The following is a 20,013-nucleotide window of genomic DNA, read 5'->3' as shown; positions in this document are numbered from 1 at the left end:
GCACAAGTTTGAGGTGGGGACAACTTCGGTGTGGGGTCCATCCTTCGATATAAGGATTTTTTGCAGTCAGGGCCAGGGGCCCCAGGGCACATCCTTTTTCCATTTTCCCTGGGAAAGAAAACTCAGCAGTCCAGGTTCCTGATGTCAGTTTGTAGGGCTCCCTTGGGTCTATCAGGGCAGCACAAGTTTGAGGTGGGGACAACTTCGGTGTGGGGTCCATCCTTCGATATAAGGATTCTTTGCAGTGAGGCCCCTGCCCAGGACCAGGGGCCCCTGGGCACATCCTTTTTCCATTTTCCCTGGGAAAGAAAACTCAGCAGTCCAGGTTCCTGATGTCAGTTTGTAGGGCTCCCTTGGGTCTATCAGGGCAGCACAAGTTTGAGGTGGGGACAACTTCGGTGTGGGGTCCATCCTTCGATATAAGGATTTTTTGCAGTGAGGGCCCTGCCCAGGGCCAGGAGACCCTGGGCACATCCTTTGGCCATTTTCCCTGGGAAAGAAAACTCAGCAGTCCAGGTTCCTGATGTCAGTTTGTAGGGCTCCCTTGGGTCTATCAGGGCAGCACAAGTTTGAGGTGGGGACAACTTCGGTGTGGGGTCCATTCGTCGATATAAGGATTCTTTGCAGTGAGGTCGCAGCCTTGGGCCAGGGGCCCCTGGGCACATCCTTTTTCCATTTTCCCTGGGAAAGAAAACTCAGCAGTCCAGGTTCCTGATGTCAGTTTGTAGGGCTCCCTTGGGTCTATCAGGGCAGCACAAGTTTGAGGTGGGGACAACTTCGGTGTGGGGTCCATCCTTCGATATAAGGATTTTTTGCAGTCAGGGCCAGGGGCCCCTGGGCACATCCTTTTTCCATTTTCCCTGGGAAAGAAAACTCAGCAGTCCAGGTTCCTGATGTCAGTTTGTAGGGCTCCCTTGGGTCTATCAGGGTAGCACAAGTTTGAGGTGGTCACAACTTCGGTGTGGGGTCCATCCTTCGATATAAGGATTTTTTGCAGTCAGGGCCAGGGGCCCCCGGGCACATCCTTTTTCCATTTTTCCTGGGAAAGAAAACTCAGCAGTCCAGGTTCCTGATGTCAGTTTGTAGGGCTCCCTTGGGTCTATCAGGGCAGCACAAGTTTGAGGTGGGGACAACTTCGGTGTGGGGTCCATCCTTCGATATAAGGATTTTTTGCAGTCAGGGCCAGGGGCCCCTGGGCACATCCTTTCTCCATTTTCCCTGGGAAAGAAAACTCAGCAGTCCAGGTTCCTGATGTCAGTTTGTAGGGCTCCCTTGGGTCTATCAGGGCAGCACAATTTTGAGGTGGGGACAACTTCGGTGTGGGGTCCATCCTTCGATATAAGGATTTCTTGTAGTGAGGTCCCTGCCCAAGGCCAGCGGCCCCTGGGCACAACCTTTTTCCATTTTCCCTGGGAAAGAAAACTCAGCAGTCCAGGTTCCTGATGTCAGTTTGTAGGGCTCCCTTGGGTGTATCAGGGCAGCAAAAGTTTGAGGTGGGGACAACTTCGGTGTGGGGTCCATCCTTCGATATAAGGATTTTTTGCAGTCAGGGCCAGGGGCCCCTGGGCACATTCTTTTTCCATTTTCTCTGGGAAAGAAAACTCAGCAGTCCAGGTTCCTGATGTCAGTTTGTAGGGCTCCTTTGGGTGTATCAGGGCAGCACAAGTTTGAGGTGAGGACAACTTCGGTGTGGGGTCCATCCTTCGATATAAGGATTTTTTGCAGTCAGGGCCAGGGGCCCCCGGGCACATCCTTTTTCCATTTTCCCTGGGAAAGAAAACTCAGCAGTCCAGGTTCCTGATGTCAGTTTGTAGGGCTCCCTTGGGTCTATCAGGGCAGCACAAGTTTGAGGTGGGGACAACTTTGGTGTGGGGTCCATCCTTCGATATAAGGAATTTTTGCAGTCAGGGCCAGGGGCCCCTGGGCACATCCTTTTTCCATTTTCCCTGGGAAAGAAAACTCAGCAGTCCAGGTTCCTGATGTCAGTTTGTAGGGCTCCCTTGGGTCTATCAGGGTAGCACAAGTTTGAGGTGGGGACAACTTCGGTGTGGGGTCCATCCTTCGATATAAGGATTTTTTGCAGTCAGGGCCAGGGGCCCCCGGGCACATCCTTTTTCCATTTTCCCTGGGAAAGAAAACTCCGCAGTCCAGGTTCCTGATGTCAGTTTGTAGGGCTCCCTTGGGTGTATCAGGGCAGCACAAGTTTGAGGTGGGGACAACTTCGGTGTGGGGTCCATCCTTCGATACAAGGATTTTTTGCAGTGAGGGCCCTGCCCAGGGCCAGGAGTCCCTGGGCACATCCTTTGGCCATTTTCCCTGGGAAAGAAAACTCAGCAGTCCAGGTTCCTGATGTCAGTTTGTAGGGCTGCCTTGGGTGTATCAGGGCAGCACAAGTTTGAGGTGGGGACAACTTCGGTGTGGGGTCCATTCGTCGATATAAGGATTCTTTGCAGTGAGGTCGCAGCCCTGGGCCAGGGGCCCCTGGGCACATTCTTTTTCCATTCTCTCTGGGAAAGAAAACTCAGCAGTCCATGTTCCTGATGTCAGTTTGTAGGGCTGCCTTGGGTCTATCAGGGCAGTACAAGTTTGAGGTGGGCACTGCTTCGGTGTGGGGTCCATCCTTCGATTTAAGGATTTTTTGCAGTCAGGGCCAGGGGCCCCTGGGCACATCCTTTTTCCATTTTCCCTGGGAAAGAAAACTCAGCAGTCCAGGTTCCTGATGTCAGTTTGTAGGGCTCCCTTGGGTCTATCAGGGCAGCACAAGTTTGAGGTGGGGACAACTTCGGTGTGGGGTCCATCCTTCGATATAAGGATTCTTTGTATTGATAGCCCTGTCCAGGGCTAGGGGCCCCTGGGCACATCCTTTTTCCATTTTCCCTGGGAAAGAAAACTCAGCAGTCCAGGTTCCTGATGTCAGTTTGTAGGGCTCCCTTGGGTCTATCAGGGCAGCACAAGTTTGAGGTGGGGACAACTTCGGTGTGGGGTCCATCCTTCGATATAAGGATTTCTTGTAGTGAGGTCCCTGCCCAAGGCCAGCGGCCCCTGGGCACAACCTTTTTCCATTTTCCCTGGGAAAGAAAACTCAGCAGTCCAGGTTCCTGATGTCAGTTTGTAGGGCTCCCTTGGGTGTATCAGGGCAGCACAAGTTTGAGGTGGGGACAACTTCGGTGTGGGGTCCATTCTTCGATGTAAGGATTCTTTGCAGTGAGGTCGCAGCCCTGGGCCAGGGGCCCCTGGGCACATTCTTTTTCCATTTTCTCTGGGAAAGAAAACTCAGCAGTCCAGGTTCCTGATGTCAGTTTGCAGGGCTCCCTTGGGTCTATCAGGGCAGCACAAGTTTGAGGTGGGGACAACTTCGGTGTGGGTTCCATTCGTCGATATAAGGATTCTTTGCAGTGAGGTCGCAGCCTTGGGCCAGGGGCCCCTGGGCACATCCTTTTTCCATTTTCCCTGGGAAAGAAAACTCAGCAGTCCAGGTTCCTGATGTCAGTTTGTAGGGTGCCCTTGGGTCTATCAGGGTAGCACAAGTTTGAGGTGGGGACAACTTCGGTGTGGGGTCCATCCTTCGATATAAGGATTTTTTGCAGTCAGGGCCAGGGGCCCCCGGGCACATCCTTTTTCCATTTTCCCTGGGAAAGAAAACTCAGCAGTCCAGGTTCCTGATGTCAGTTTGTAGGGCTCCCTTGGGTCTATCAGGGTAGCACAAGTTTGAGGTGGGGACAACTTCGGTGTGGGGTCCATCCTTCGATATAAGGATTTTTTGCAGTCAGGGCCAGGGGCCCCTGGGCACATCCTTTTTCCATTTTCCCTGGGAAAGAAAACTCAGCAGTCCAGGTTCCTGATGTCAGTTTGTAGGGCTCCCTTGGGTCTATCAGGGCAGCACAAGTTTGAGGTGGGGACAACTTCGGTGTGGGGTCCATCCTTCGATATAAGGATTTTTTGCAGTGAGGTCCCTGCCCAGGGCCAGGGGCCCCTGGGCACATCCTTTTTCCATTTTCCCTGGGAAAGAAAACTCAGCAGTCCAGGTTCCTGATGTCAGTTTGTAGGGCTCCCTTGGGTCTATCAGGGCAGCACAAGTTTGAGGTGGGGACAACTTCGGTGTGGGGTCCATCCTTCGATATAAGGATTCTTTGTAGTGATGGCCCTGTCCAGGGCTAGGGGACCCTGGGCACCTCCTTTTTCCATTTTCCCTGGGAAAGAAAACTCAGCAGTCCAGGTTCCTGATGTCAGTTTGTAGGGCTCCCTTGGGTCTATCAGGGCAGCACAAGTTTGAGGTGGGGACAACTTCGGTGTGGGGTCCATTCTTCGATATAAGGATTCTTTGCAGTGAGGTCGCAGCCCTGGGCCAGGGGCCCCTGGGCACATTCTTTTTCAATTTTCTCTGGGAAAGAAAACTCAGCAGTCCAGGTTCCTGATGTCAGTTTGTAGGGCTGCCTTGGGTCTATCAGGGCAGTACAAGTTTGAGGTGGGCACAGCTTCGGTGTGGGGTCCATCCTTCAATATAAGGATTTTTTGCAGTCAGGGCCAGGGGCCCCTGGGCACATCCTTTTTCCATTTTCCCTGGGAAAGAAAACTCAGCAGTCCAGGTTCCTGATGTCAGTTTGTAGGGCTCCCTTGGGTCTATCAGGGCAAAACAAGTTTGAGGTGGGGACAACTTCGGTGTGGGGTCCATCCTTCGATATAAGGATTTTTTGCAGTCAGGGCCAGGGGCCCCTGGGCACATCCTTTTTCCATTTTCCCTGGGAAAGAAAACTCAGCAGTCCAGGTTCCTGATGTCAGTTTGTAGGGCTCCCTTGGGTCTATCAGGGCAGCACAAGTTTGAGGTGGGGACAACTTCGGTGTGGGGTCCATCCTTCGATATAAGGATTTTTTGCAGTGAGGTCCCTGCCCAGGGCCAGGGGCCCCTGGGCACATCCTTTTTCCATTTTCCCTGGGAAAGAAAACTCAGCAGTCCAGGTTCCTGATGTCAGTTTGTAGGGCTCCCTTGGGTCTATCAGGGCAGCACAAGTTTGAGGTGGGGACAACTTCGGTGTGGGGTCCATCCTTCGATATAAGGATTCTTTGTAGTGATGGCCCTGTCCAGGGCTAGGGGACCCTGGGCACATCCTTTTTCCATTTTCCCTGGGAAAGAAAACTCAGCAGTCCAGGTTCCTGATGTCAGTTTGTAGGGCTCCCTTGGGTCTATCAGGGCAGCACAAGTTTGAGGTGGGGACAACTTCGGTGTGGGGTCCATCCTTCGATATAAGGATTTTTTGCAGTCAGGGCCAGGGGCCCCTGGGCACAACCTTTTTCCATTTTCCCTGGGAAAGAAAACTCAGCAGTCCAGGTTCCTGATGTCAGTTTGTAGGGCTCCCCTGGGTCTATCAGGGCAGCACAAGTTTGAGGTGGGGACAACTTCGGTGTGGGGTCCATCCTTCGATATAAGGATTCTTTGTAGTGATGGCCCTGTCCAGGGCTAGGGGACCCTGGGCACATCCTTTTTCCATTTTCCCTGGGAAAGAAAACTCAGCAGTCCAGGTTCCTGATGTCAGTTTGTAGGGCGCCCTTGGGTCTATCAGGGTAGCACAAGTTTGAGGTGGGGACAACTTCGGTGTGGGGTCCATCCTTCGATATAAGGATTTTTTGCAGTCAGGGCCAGGGGCCCCAGGGCACATCCTTTTTCCATTTTCCCTGGGAAAGAAAACTCAGCAGTCCAGGTTCCTGATGTCAGTTTGTAGGGCTCCCTTGGGTCTATCAGGGCAGCACAAGTTTGAGGTGGGGACAACTTCGGTGTGGGGTCCATCCTTCGATATAAGGATTCTTTGCAGTGAGGCCCCTGCCCAGGACCAGGGGCCCCTGGGCACATCCTTTTTCCATTTTCCCTGGGAAAGAAAACTCAGCAGTCCAGGTTCCTGATGTCAGTTTGTAGGGCTCCCTTGGGTCTATCAGGGCAGCACAAGTTTGAGGTGGGGACAACTTCGGTGTGGGGTCCATCCTTCGATATAAGGATTTTTTGCAGTGAGGGCCCTGCCCAGGGCCAGGAGACCCTGGGCACATCCTTTGGCCATTTTCCCTGGGAAAGAAAACTCAGCAGTCCAGGTTCCTGATGTCAGTTTGTAGGGCTCCCTTGGGTCTATCAGGGCAGCACAAGTTTGAGGTGGGGACAACTTCGGTGTGGGGTCCATTCGTCGATATAAGGATTCTTTGCAGTGAGGTCGCAGCCTTGGGCCAGGGGCCCCTGGGCACATCCTTTTTCCATTTTCCCTGGGAAAGAAAACTCAGCAGTCCAGGTTCCTGATGTCAGTTTGTAGGGCTCCCTTGGGTCTATCAGGGCAGCACAAGTTTGAGGTGGGGACAACTTCGGTGTGGGGTCCATCCTTCGATATAAGGATTTTTTGCAGTCAGGGCCAGGGGCCCCTGGGCACATCCTTTTTCCATTTTCCCTGGGAAAGAAAACTCAGCAGTCCAGGTTCCTGATGTCAGTTTGTAGGGCTCCCTTGGGTCTATCAGGGTAGCACAAGTTTGAGGTGGTCACAACTTCGGTGTGGGGTCCATCCTTCGATATAAGGATTTTTTGCAGTCAGGGCCAGGGGCCCCCGGGCACATCCTTTTTCCATTTTTCCTGGGAAAGAAAACTCAGCAGTCCAGGTTCCTGATGTCAGTTTGTAGGGCTCCCTTGGGTCTATCAGGGCAGCACAAGTTTGAGGTGGGGACAACTTCGGTGTGGGGTCCATCCTTCGATATAAGGATTTTTTGCAGTCAGGGCCAGGGGCCCCTGGGCACATCCTTTCTCCATTTTCCCTGGGAAAGAAAACTCAGCAGTCCAGGTTCCTGATGTCAGTTTGTAGGGCTCCCTTGGGTCTATCAGGGCAGCACAATTTTGAGGTGGGGACAACTTCGGTGTGGGGTCCATCCTTCGATATAAGGATTTCTTGTAGTGAGGTCCCTGCCCAAGGCCAGCGGCCCCTGGGCACAACCTTTTTCCATTTTCCCTGGGAAAGAAAACTCAGCAGTCCAGGTTCCTGATGTCAGTTTGTAGGGCTCCCTTGGGTGTATCAGGGCAGCAAAAGTTTGAGGTGGGGACAACTTCGGTGTGGGGTCCATCCTTCGATATAAGGATTTTTTGCAGTCAGGGCCAGGGGCCCCTGGGCACATTCTTTTTCCATTTTCCCTGGGAAAGAAAACTCAGCAGTCCAGGTTCCTGATGTCAGTTTGTAGGGCTCCTTTGGGTGTATCAGGGCAGCACAAGTTTGAGGTGAGGACAACTTCGGTGTGGGGTCCATCCTTCGATATAAGGATTTTTTGCAGTCAGGGCCAGGGGCCCCCGGGCACATCCTTTTTCCATTTTCCCTGGGAAAGAAAACTCAGCAGTCCAGGTTCCTGATGTCAGTTTGTAGGGCTCCCTTGGGTCTATCAGGGCAGCACAAGTTTGAGGTGGGGACAACTTTGGTGTGGGGTCCATCCTTCGATATAAGGAATTTTTGCAGTCAGGGCCAGGGGCCCCTGGGCACATCCTTTTTCCATTTTCCCTGGGAAAGAAAACTCAGCAGTCCAGGTTCCTGATGTCAGTTTGTAGGGCTCCCTTGGGTCTATCAGGGTAGCACAAGTTTGAGGTGGGGACAACTTCGGTGTGGGGTCCATCCTTCGATATAAGGATTTTTTGCAGTCAGGGCCAGGGGCCCCCGGGCACATCCTTTTTCCATTTTCCCTGGGAAAGAAAACTCCGCAGTCCAGGTTCCTGATGTCAGTTTGTAGGGCTCCCTTGGGTGTATCAGGGCAGCACAAGTTTGAGGTGGGGACAACTTCGGTGTGGGGTCCATCCTTCGATACAAGGATTTTTTGCAGTGAGGGCCCTGCCCAGGGCCAGGAGTCCCTGGGCACATCCTTTGGCCATTTTCCCTGGGAAAGAAAACTCAGCAGTCCAGGTTCCTGATGTCAGTTTGTAGGGCTGCCTTGGGTGTATCAGGGCAGCACAAGTTTGAGGTGGGGACAACTTCGGTGTGGGGTCCATTCGTCGATATAAGGATTCTTTGCAGTGAGGTCGCAGCCCTGGGCCAGGGGCCCCTGGGCACATTCTTTTTCCATTCTCTCTGGGAAAGAAAACTCAGCAGTCCATGTTCCTGATGTCAGTTTGTAGGGCTGCCTTGGGTCTATCAGGGCAGTACAAGTTTGAGGTGGGCACTGCTTCGGTGTGGGGTCCATCCTTCGATTTAAGGATTTTTTGCAGTCAGGGCCAGGGGCCCCTGGGCACATCCTTTTTCCATTTTCCCTGGGAAAGAAAACTCAGCAGTCCAGGTTCCTGATGTCAGTTTGTAGGGCTCCCTTGGGTCTATCAGGGCAGCACAAGTTTGAGGTGGGGACAACTTCGGTGTGGGGTCCATCCTTCGATATAAGGATTCTTTGTATTGATAGCCCTGTCCAGGGCTAGGGGCCCCTGGGCACATCCTTTTTCCATTTTCCCTGGGAAAGAAAACTCAGCAGTCCAGGTTCCTGATGTCAGTTTGTAGGGCTCCCTTGGGTCTATCAGGGCAGCACAAGTTTGAGGTGGGGACAACTTCGGTGTGGGGTCCATCCTTCGATATAAGGATTTCTTGTAGTGAGGTCCCTGCCCAAGGCCAGCGGCCCCTGGGCACAACCTTTTTCCATTTTCCCTGGGAAAGAAAACTCAGCAGTCCAGGTTCCTGATGTCAGTTTGTAGGGCTCCCTTGGGTGTATCAGGGCAGCACAAGTTTGAGGTGGGGACAACTTCGGTGTGGGGTCCATTCTTCGATGTAAGGATTCTTTGCAGTGAGGTCGCAGCCCTGGGCCAGGGGCCCCTGGGCACATTCTTTTTCCATTTTCTCTGGGAAAGAAAACTCAGCAGTCCAGGTTCCTGATGTCAGTTTGCAGGGCTCCCTTGGGTCTATCAGGGCAGCACAAGTTTGAGGTGGGGACAACTTCGGTGTGGGTTCCATTCGTCGATATAAGGATTCTTTGCAGTGAGGTCGCAGCCTTGGGCCAGGGGCCCCTGGGCACATCCTTTTTCCATTTTCCCTGGGAAAGAAAACTCAGCAGTCCAGGTTCCTGATGTCAGTTTGTAGCGCTCCCTTGGGTGTATCAGGGCAGCACAAGTTTGAGGTGGTCACAACTTCGGTGTGGGGTCCATCCTTCGATATAAGGATTTTTTGCAGTCAGGGCCAGGGGCCCCCGGGCACATCCTTTTTCCATTTTCCCTGGGAAAGAAAACTCAGCAGTCCAGGTTCCTGATGTCAGTTTGTAGGGCTCCCTTGGGTCTATCAGGGCAGCACAAGTTTGAGGTGGGGACAACTTCGGTGTGGGGTCCATCCTTCGATATAAGGATTTTTTGCAGTCAGGGCCAGGGGCCCCTGGGCACATCCTTTTTCCATTTTCCCTGGGAAAGAAAACTCAGCAGTCCAGGTTCCTGATGTCAGTTTGTAGGGCTCCCTTGGGTCTATCAGGGCAGCACAAGTTTGAGGTGGGGACAACTTCGGTGTGGGGTCCATCCTTCGATACAAGGATTTTTTGCAGTGAGGGCCCTGCCCAGGGCCGGGGGCCCCTGGGCACATCCTTTTTCCATTTTCCCTGGGAAAGAAAACTCAGCAGTCCAGGTTCCTGATGTGAGTTTGTAGGGCTTCCTTGGGTCTATCAGGGCAGCACAAGTTTGAGGTGGGGACAACTTCGGTGTGGGGTCCATCCTTCGATATATGGATTCTTTGTAGTGATGGCCCTGTCCAGGGCTAGGGGACCCTGGGCACATCCTTTTTCCATTTTCCCTGGGAAAGAAAACTCAGCAGTCCAGGTTCCTGATGTCAGTTTGTAGGGCTCCCTTGGGTCTATCAGGGCAGCACAAGTTTGAGGTGGGGACAACTTCGGTGTGGGGTCCATCCTTCGATATAAGGATTTCTTGTAGTGAGGTCCCTGCCCAAGGCCAGCGGCCCCTGGGCACAACCTTTTTCCATTTTCCCTGGGAAAGAAAACTCAGCAGTCCAGGTTCCTGATGTCAGTCTGTAGGGCTCCCTTGGGTCTATCAGGGCAGCACAAGTTTGAGGTGGGGACAACTTCGGTGTGGGGTCCATCCTTCGATATAAGGATTTTTTGCAGTCAGGGCCAGGGGCCCCTGGGCACATCCTTTTTCCATTTTCCCTGGGAAAGAAAACTCAGCAGTCCAGGTTCCTGATGTCAGTTTGTAGGGCTCCCTTGGGTCTATCAGGGCAGCACAAGTTTGAGGTGGGGACAACTTCGGTGTGGGGTCCATCCTTCGATACAAGGATTTTTTGCAGTGAGGGCCCTGCCCAGGGCCAGGAGTCCCTGGGCACATCCTTTGGCCATTTTCCCTGGGAAAGAAAACTCAGCAGTCCAGGTTCCTGATGTCAGTTTGTAGGGCTGCCTTGGGTGTATCAGGGCAGCACAAGTTTGAGGTGGGGACAACTTCGGTGTGGGGTCCATTCGTCGATATAAGGATTCTTTGCAGTGAGGTCGCAGCCCTGGGCCAGGGGCCCCTGGGCACATTCTTTTTCCATTTTCTCTGGGAAAGAAAACTCAGCAGTCCATGTTCCTGATGTCAGTTTGTAGGGCTCCCTTGGGTCTATCAGGGCAGTACAAGTTTGAGGTGGGCACTGCTTCGGTGTGGGGTCCATCCTTCGATATAAGGATTTTTTGCAGTCAGGGCCAGGGGCCCCTGGGCACATCCTTTTTCCATTTTCCCTGGGAAAGAAAACTCAGCAGTCCAGGTTCCTGATGTCAGTTTGTAGGGCTCCCTTGGGTCTATCAGGGCAGCACAAGTTTGAGGTGGGGACAACTTCGGTGTGGGGTCCATCCTTCGATATAAGGATTCTTTGTATTGATAGCCCTGTCCAGGGCTAGGGGCCCCTGGGCACATCCTTTTTCCATTTTCCCTGGGAAAGAAAACTCAGCAGTCCAGGTTCCTGATGTCAGTTTGTAGGGCTCCCTTGGGTCTATCAGGGCAGCACAAGTTTGAGGTGGGGACAACTTCGGTGTGGGGTCCATCCTTCGATATAAGGATTTCTTGTAGTGAGGTCCCTGCCCAAGGCCAGCGGCCCCTGGGCACAACCTTTTTCCATTTTCCCTGGGAAAGAAAACTCAGCAGTCCAGGTTCCTGATGTCAGTTTGTAGGGCTCCCTTGGGTGTATCAGGGCAGCACAAGTTTGAGGTGGGGACAATTTCGGTGTGGGGTCCATTCTTCGATGTAAGGATTCTTTGCAGTGAGGTCGCAGCCCTGGGCCAGGGGCCCCTGGGCACATTCTTTTTCCATTTTCTCTGGGAAAGAAAACTCAGCAGTCCAGGTTCCTGATGTCAGTTTGCAGGGCTCCCTTGGGTCTATCAGGGCAGCACAAGTTTGAGGTGGGGACAACTTCGGTGTGGGTTCCATTCGTCGATATAAGGATTCTTTGCAGTGAGGTCGCAGCCTTGGGCCAGGGGCCCCTGGGCACATCCTTTTTCCATTTTCCCTGGGAAAGAAAACTCAGCAGTCCAGGTTCCTGATGTCAGTTTGTAGGGCTCCCTTGGGTGTATCAGGGCAGCACAAGTTTGAGGTGGGGACAACTTCGGTGTGGGGTCCATCCTTCGATATAAGGATTCTTTGCAGTCAGGGCCAGGGGCCCCTGGGCACATCCTTTTTCCATTTTCCCTGGGAAAGAAAACTCAGCAGTCCAGGTTCCTGATGTCAGTTTGTAGGGCTCCCTTGGGTCTATCAGGGTAGCACAAGTTTGAGGTGGTCACAACTTCGGTGTGGGGTCCATCCTTCGATATAAGGATTTTTTGCAGTCAGGGCCAGGGGCCCCCGGGCACATCCTTTTTCCATTTTCCCTGGGAAAGAAAACTCAGCAGTCCAGGTTCCTGATGTCAGTTTGTAGGGCTCCCTTGGGTCTATCAGGGCAGCACAAGTTTGAGGTGGGGACAACTTCGGTGTGGGGTCCATCCTTCGATATAAGATTTTTTGCAGTCAGGGCCAGGGGCCCCTGGGCACATCCTTTTTCCATTTTCCCTGGGAAAGAAAACTCAGCAGTCCAGGTTCCTGATGTCAGTTTGTAGGGCTCCCTTGGGTCTATCAGGGCAGCACAAGTTTGAGGTGGGGACAACTTCGGTGTGGGGTCCATCCTTCGATACAAGGATTTTTTGCAGTGAGGGCCCTGCCCAGGGCCAGGGGCCCCTGGGCACATCCTTTTTCCATTTTCCCTGGGAAAGAAAACTCAGCAGTCCAGGTTCCTGATGTGAGTTTGTAGGGCTCCCTTGGGTCTATCAGGGCAGCACAAGTTTGAGGTGGGGACAACTTCGGTGTGGGGTCCATCCTTCGATATAAGGATTCTTTGTAGTGATGGCCCTGTCCAGGGCTAGGGGACCCTGGGCACATCCTTTTTCCATTTTCCCTGGGAAAGAAAACTCAGCAGTCCAGGTTCCTGATGTCAGTTTGTAGGGCTCCCTTGGGTCTATCAGGGCAGCACAAGTTTGAGGTGGGGACAACTTCGGTGTGGGGTCCATCCTTCGATATAAGGATTTCTTGTAGTGAGGTCCCTGCCCAAGGCCAGCGGCCCCTGGGCACAACCTTTTTCCATTTTCCCTGGGAAAGAAAACTCAGCAGTCCAGGTTCCTGATGTCAGTTTGTAGGGCTCCCTTGGGTGTATCAGGGCAGCAAAAGTTTGAGGTGGGGACAACTTCGGTGTGGGGTCCATCCTTCGATATAAGGATTTTTTGCAGTCAGGGCCAGGGGCCCCTGGGTACATTCTTTTTCCATTTTCCCTGGGAAAGAAAACTCAGCAGTCCAGGTTCCTGATGTCAGTTTGTAGGGCTCCCTTGGGTGTATCAGGGCAGCACAAGTTTGAGGTGGGGACAACTTCGGTGTGGGGTCCATCCTTCGATATAAGGATTCTTTGTAGTGATGGCCCTGTCCAGGGCTAGGGGACCCTGGGCACATCCTTTTTCCATTTTCCCTGGGAAAGAAAACTCAGCAGTCCAGGTTCCTGATGTCAGTTTGTAGGGCTGCCTTGGGTCTATCAGGGCAGCACAAGTTTGAGGTGGGGACAACTTCGGTGTGGGGTCCATTCGTCGATATAAGGATTCTTTGCAGTGAGGTCGCAGCCTTGGGCCAGGGGCCCCTGGGCACATCCTTTTTCCATTTTCCCTGGGAAAGAAAACTCAGCAGTCCAGGTTCCTGATGTCAGTTTGTAGGGCTCCCTTGGGTCTATCAGGGCAGCACAAGTTTGAGGTGGGGACAACTTCGGTGTGGGGTCCATCCTTCGATATAAGGATTTTTTGCAGTCAGGGCCAGGGGCCCCTGGGCACATCCTTTTTCCATTTTCCCTGGGAAAGAAAACTCAGCAGTCCAGGTTCCTGATGTCAGTTTGTAGGGCTCCCTTGGGTCTATCAGGGCAGCACAAGTTTGAGGTGGGGACAACTTCGGTGTGGGGTCCATCCTTCGATACAAGGATTTTTTGCAGTGAGGGCCCTGCCCAGGGCCGGGGGCCCCTGGGCACATCCTTTTTCCATTTTCCCTGGGAAAGAAAACTCAGCAGTCCAGGTTCCTGATGTGAGTTTGTAGGGCTTCCTTGGGTCTATCAGGGCAGCACAAGTTTGAGGTGGGGACAACTTCGGTGTGGGGTCCATCCTTCGATATATGGATTCTTTGTAGTGATGGCCCTGTCCAGGGCTAGGGGACCCTGGGCACATCCTTTTTCCATTTTCCCTGGGAAAGAAAACTCAGCAGTCCAGGTTCCTGATGTCAGTTTGTAGGGCTCCCTTGGGTCTATCAGGGCAGCACAAGTTTGAGGTGGGGACAACTTCGGTGTGGGGTCCATCCTTCGATATAAGGATTTCTTGTAGTGAGGTCCCTGCCCAAGGCCAGCGGCCCCTGGGCACAACCTTTTTCCATTTTCCCTGGGAAAGAAAACTCAGCAGTCCAGGTTCCTGATGTCAGTCTGTAGGGCTCCCTTGGGTCTATCAGGGCAGCACAAGTTTGAGGTGGGGACAACTTCGGTGTGGGGTCCATCCTTCGATATAAGGATTTTTTGCAGTCAGGGCCAGGGGCCCCTGGGCACATCCTTTTTCCATTTTCCCTGGGAAAGAAAACTCAGCAGTCCAGGTTCCTGATGTCAGTTTGTAGGGCTCCCTTGGGTGTATCAGGGCAGCACAAGTTTGAGGTGGGGACAACTTCGGTGTGGGGTCCATCCTTCGATACAAGGATTTTTTGCAGTGAGGGCCCTGCCCAGGGCCAGGAGTCCCTGGGCACATCCTTTGGCCATTTTCCCTGGGAAAGAAAACTCAGCAGTCCAGGTTCCTGATGTCAGTTTGTAGGGCTGCCTTGGGTGTATCAGGGCAGCACAAGTTTGAGGTGGGGACAACTTCGGTGTGGGGTCCATTCGTCGATATAAGGATTCTTTGCAGTGAGGTCGCAGCCCTGGGCCAGGGGCCCCTGGGCACATTCTTTTTCCATTTTCTCTGGGAAAGAAAACTCAGCAGTCCATGTTCCTGATGTCAGTTTGTAGGGCTCCCTTGGGTCTATCAGGGCAGTACAAGTTTGAGGTGGGCACTGCTTCGGTGTGGGGTCCATCCTTCGATATAAGGATTTTTTGCAGTCAGGGCCAGGGGCCCCTGGGCACATCCTTTTTCCATTTTCCCTGGGAAAGAAAACTCAGCAGTCCAGGTTCCTGATGTCAGTTTGTAGGGCTCCCTTGGGTCTATCAGGGCAGCACAAGTTTGAGGTGGGGACAACTTCGGTGTGGGGTCCATCCTTCGATATAAGGATTCTTTGTATTGATAGCCCTGTCCAGGGCTAGGGGCCCCTGGGCACATCCTTTTTCCATTTTCCCTGGGAAAGAAAACTCAGCAGTCCAGGTTCCTGATGTCAGTTTGTAGGGCTCCCTTGGGTCTATCAGGGCAGCACAAGTTTGAGGTGGGGACAACTTCGGTGTGGGGTCCATCCTTCGATATAAGGATTTCTTGTAGTGAGGTCCCTGCCCAAGGCCAGCGGCCCCTGGGCACAACCTTTTTCCATTTTCCCTGGGAAAGAAAACTCAGCAGTCCAGGTTCCTGATGTCAGTTTGTAGGGCTCCCTTGGGTGTATCAGGGCAGCACAAGTTTGAGGTGGGGACAATTTCGGTGTGGGGTCCATTCTTCGATGTAAGGATTCTTTGCAGTGAGGTCGCAGCCCTGGGCCAGGGGCCCCTGGGCACATTCTTTTTCCATTTTCTCTGGGAAAGAAAACTCAGCAGTCCAGGTTCCTGATGTCAGTTTGCAGGGCTCCCTTGGGTCTATCAGGGCAGCACAAGTTTGAGGTGGGGACAACTTCGGTGTGGGTTCCATTCGTCGATATAAGGATTCTTTGCAGTGAGGTCGCAGCCTTGGGCCAGGGGCCCCTGGGCACATCCTTTTTCCATTTTCCCTGGGAAAGAAAACTCAGCAGTCCAGGTTCCTGATGTCAGTTTGTAGGGCTCCCTTGGGTGTATCAGGGCAGCACAAGTTTGAGGTGGGGACAACTTCGGTGTGGGGTCCATCCTTCGATATAAGGATTCTTTGCAGTCAGGGCCAGGGGCCCCTGGGCACATCCTTTTTCCATTTTCCCTGGGAAAGAAAACTCAGCAGTCCAGGTTCCTGATGTCAGTTTGTAGGGCTCCCTTGGGTCTATCAGGGTAGCACAAGTTTGAGGTGGTCACAACTTCGGTGTGGGGTCCATCCTTCGATATAAGGATTTTTTGCAGTCAGGGCCAGGGGCCCCCGGGCACATCCTTTTTCCATTTTCCCTGGGAAAGAAAACTCAGCAGTCCAGGTTCCTGATGTCAGTTTGTAGGGCTCCCTTGGGTCTATCAGGGCAGCACAAGTTTGAGGTGGGGACAACTTCGGTGTGGGGTCCATCCTTCGATATAAGATTTTTTGCAGTCAGGGCCAGGGGCCCCTGGGCACATCCTTTTTCCATTTTCCCTGGGAAAGAAAACTCAGCAGTCCAGGTTCCTGATGTCAGTTTGTAGGGCTCCCTTGGGTCTATCAGGGCAGCACAAGTTTGAGGTGGGGACAACTTCGGTGTGGGGTCCATCCTTCGATACAAGGATTTTTTGCAGTGAGGGCCCTGCCCAGGGCCAGGGGCCCCTGGGCACATCCTTTTTCCATTTTCCCTGGGAAAGAAAACTCAGCAGTCCAGGTTCCTGATGTGAGTTTGTAGGGCTCCCTTGGGTCTATCAGGGCAGCACAAGTTTGAGGTGGGGACAACTTCGGTGTGGGGTCCATCCTTCGATATAAGGATTCTTTGTAGTGATGGCCCTGTCCAGGGCTAGGGGACCCTGGGCACATCCTTTTTCCATTTTCCCTGGGAAAGAAAACTCAGCAGTCCAGGTTCCTGATGTCAGTTTGTAGGGCTCCCTTGGGTCTATCAGGGCAGCACAAGTTTGAGGTGGGGACAACTTCGGTGTGGGGTCCATCCTTCGATATAAGGATTTCTTGTAGTGAGGTCCCTGCCCAAGGCCAGCGGCCCCTGGGCACAACCTTTTTCCATTTTCCCTGGGAAAGAAAACTCAGCAGTCCAGGTTCCTGATGTCAGTTTGTAGGGCTCCCTTGGGTGTATCAGGGCAGCAAAAGTTTGAGGTGGGGACAACTTCGGTGTGGGGTCCATCCTTCGATATAAGGATTTTTTGCAGTCAGGGCCAGGGGCCCCTGGGTACATTCTTTTTCCATTTTCCCTGGGAAAGAAAACTCAGCAGTCCAGGTTCCTGATGTCAGTTTGTAGGGCTCCCTTGGGTGTATCAGGGCAGCACAAGTTTGAGGTGGGGACAACTTCGGTGTGGGGTCCATCCTTCGATATAAGGATTCTTTGTAGTGATGGCCCTGTCCAGGGCTAGGGGACCCTGGGCACATCCTTTTTCCATTTTCCCTGGGAAAGAAAACTCAGCAGTCCAGGTTCCTGATGTCAGTTTGTAGGGCTGCCTTGGGTCTATCAGGGCAGCACAAGTTTGAGGTGGGGACAACTTCGGTGTGGGGTCCATCCTTCGATATAAGGATTTTTTGCAGTCAGGGCCAGGGGCCCCCGGGCACATCCTTTTTCCATTTTCCCTGGGAAAGAAAACTCAGCAGTCCAGGTTCCTGATGTCAGTTTGTAGGGCTCCCTTGGGTGTATCAGGGCAGCACAAGTTTGAGGTGGGGACAACTTCGGTGTGGGGTCCATCCTTCGATATAAGGAATTTTTGCAGTCAGGGCCAGGGACCCCTGGGCACATCCTTTTTCCATTTTCCCTGGGAAAGAAAACTCAGCAGTCCAGGTTCCTGATGTCAGTTTGTAGGGCTCCCTTGGGTCTATCAGGGTAGCACAAGTTTGAGGTGGGGACAACTTCGGTGTGGGGTCCATCCTTCGATATAAGGATTTTTTGCAGTCAGGGCCAGGGGCCCCCGGGCACATCCTTTGGCCATTTTCCCTGGGAAAGAAAACTCAGCAGTCCAGGTTCCTGATGTCAGTTTGTAGGGCTGCCTTGGGTGTATCAGGGCAGCACAAGTTTGAGGTGGGGACAACTTCGGTGTGGGGTCCATTCGTCGATATAAGGATTCTTTGCAGTGAGGTCGCAGCCCTGGGCCAGGGGCCCCTGGGCACATTCTTTTTCCATTTTCTCTGGGAAAGAAAACTCAGCAGTCCATGTTCCTGATGTCAGTTTGTAGGGCTGCCTTGGGTCTATCAGGGCAGTACAAGTTTGAGGTGGGCACTGCTTCGGTGTGGGGTCCATCCTTCGATATAAGGATTTTTTGCAGTCAGGGCCAGGGGCCCCTGGGCACAACCTTTTTCCATTTTCCCTGGGAAAGAAAACTCAGCAGTCCAGGTTCCTGATGTCAGTTTGTAGGGCTCCCTTGGGTCTATCAGGGCAGCACAAGTTTGAGGTGGGGACAACTTCGGTGTGGGGTCCATCCTTCGATATAAGGATTCTTTGTAGTGATAGCCCTGTCCAGGGCTAGGGGACCCTGGGCACATCCTTTTTCCATTTTCCCTGGGAAAGAAAACTCAGCAGTCCAGGTTCCTGATGTCAGTTTGTAGGGCTCCCTTGGGTCTATCAGGGCAGCACAAGTTTGAGGTGGGGACAACTTCGGTGTGGGGTCCATCCTTCGATATAAGGATTTCTTGTAGTGAGGTCCCTGCCCAAGGCCAGCGGCCCCTGGGCACACACTTTTTCCATTTTCCCTGGGAAAGAAAACTCAGCAGTCCAGGTTCCTGATGTCAGTTTGTAGGGCTCCCTTGGGTGTATCAGGGCAGCACAAGTTTGAGGTGGGGACAACTTCGGTGTGGGGTCCATTCTTCGATATAAGGATTCTTTGCAGTGAGGTCGCAGCCCTGGGCCAGGGGCCCCTGGGCACATTCTTTTTCCATTTTCTCTGGGAAAGAAAACTCAGCAGTCCAGGTTCCTGATGTCAGTTTGCAGGGCTCCCTTGGGTCTATCAGGGCAGCACAAGTTTGAGGTGGGGACAACTTCAGTGTGGGGTCCATCCTTCTATATATGGATTTTTTGCAGTCAGGGCCAGGGGCCCCCGGGCACATCCTTTTTCCATTTTCCCTGGGAAAGAAAACTCAGCAGTCCAGGTTCCTGATGTCAGTTTGTAGGGCTCCCTTGGGTCTATCAGGGCAGCACAAGTTTGAGGTGGGGACAACTTCGGTGTGGGGTCCATCCTTCGATATAAGGATTTTTTGCAGTCAGGGCCAGGGGCCCCTGGGCACATCCTTTTTCCATTTTCCCTGGGAAAGAAAACTCAGCAGTCCAGGTTCCTGATGTGAGTTTGTAGGGCTCCCTTGGGTCTATCAGGGCAGCACAAGTTTGAGGTGGGGACAACTTCGGTGTGGGGTCCATTCGTCGATATAAGGATTTTTTGCAGTGAGGTCGCAGCCTTGGGCCAGGGGCCCCTGGGCACACCCTTTTTCCATTTTCCCTGGGAAAGAAAACTCAGCAGTCCAGGTTCCTGATGTCAGTTTGTAGGGCTCCCTTGGGTGTATCAGGGCAGCACAAGTTTGAGGTGGGGACAACTTCGGTGTGGGGTCCATCCTTCGATATAAGGATTCTTTGCAGTCAGGGCCAGGGGCCCCTGGGCACATCCTTTTTCCATTTTCCCTGGGAAAGAAAACTCAGCAGTCCAGGTTCCTGATGTCAGTTTGTAGGGCTCCCTTGGGTCTATCAGGGTAGCACAAGTTTGAGGTGGGGACAACTTCGGTGTGGGGTCCATCCTTCGATATAAGGATTTTTTGCAGTCAGGGCCAGGGGCCCCCGGGCACATCCTTTTTCCATTTTCCCTGGGAAAGAAAACTCAGCAGTCCAGGTTCCTGATGTCAGTTTGTAGGGCTCCCTTGGGTCTATCAGGGCAGCACAAGTTTGAGGTGGGGACAACTTCGGTGTGGGGTCCATCCTTCGATATAAGGAATTTTTGCAGTCAGGGCCAGGGGCCCCTGGGCACATCCTTTTTCCATTTTCCCTGGGAAAGAAAACTCAGCAGTCCAGGTTCCTGATGTCAGTTTGTAGGGCTCCCTTGGGTCTATCAGGGTAGCACAAGTTTGAGGTGGGGACAACTTCGGTGTGGGGTCCATCCTTCGATATAAGGATTTTTTGCAGTCAGGGCCAGGGGCCCCCGGGCACATCCTTTTTCCATTTTCCCTGGGAAAGAAAACTCCGCAGTCCAGGTTCCTGATGTCAGTTTGTAGGGCTCCCTTGGGTCTATCAGGGCAGCACAAGTTTGAGGTGGGGACAACTTCGGTGTGGGGTCCATCCTTCGATATAAGGATTTTTTGCAGTCAGGGCCAGGGGCCCCTGGGCACATCCTTATTCCATTTTCCCTGGGAAAGAAAACTCAGCAGTCCAGGTTCCTGATGTCAGTTTGTAGGGCTCCCTTGGGTGTATCAGGGCAGCACAAGTTTGAGGTGGGGACAACTTCGGTGTGGGGTCCATCCTTCGATACAAGGATTTTTTGCAGTGAGGGCCCTGCCCAGGGCCAGGAGTCCCTGGGCACATCCTTTGGCCATTTTCCCTGGGAAAGAAAACTCAGCAGTCCAGGTTCCTGATGTCAGTTTGTA

Source organism: Lonchura striata, chromosome 31, assembly GCF_050655825.1.
Source record: "Lonchura striata isolate lonStrDom1 chromosome 31, ASM5065582v1, whole genome shotgun sequence".
In the NCBI taxonomy this organism is placed as follows: Eukaryota; Metazoa; Chordata; class Aves; order Passeriformes; family Estrildidae; genus Lonchura; species Lonchura striata.
The sequence above is the reverse complement of the archived record's forward strand: the minus strand, read 5'-3'. Positions refer to the sequence as shown.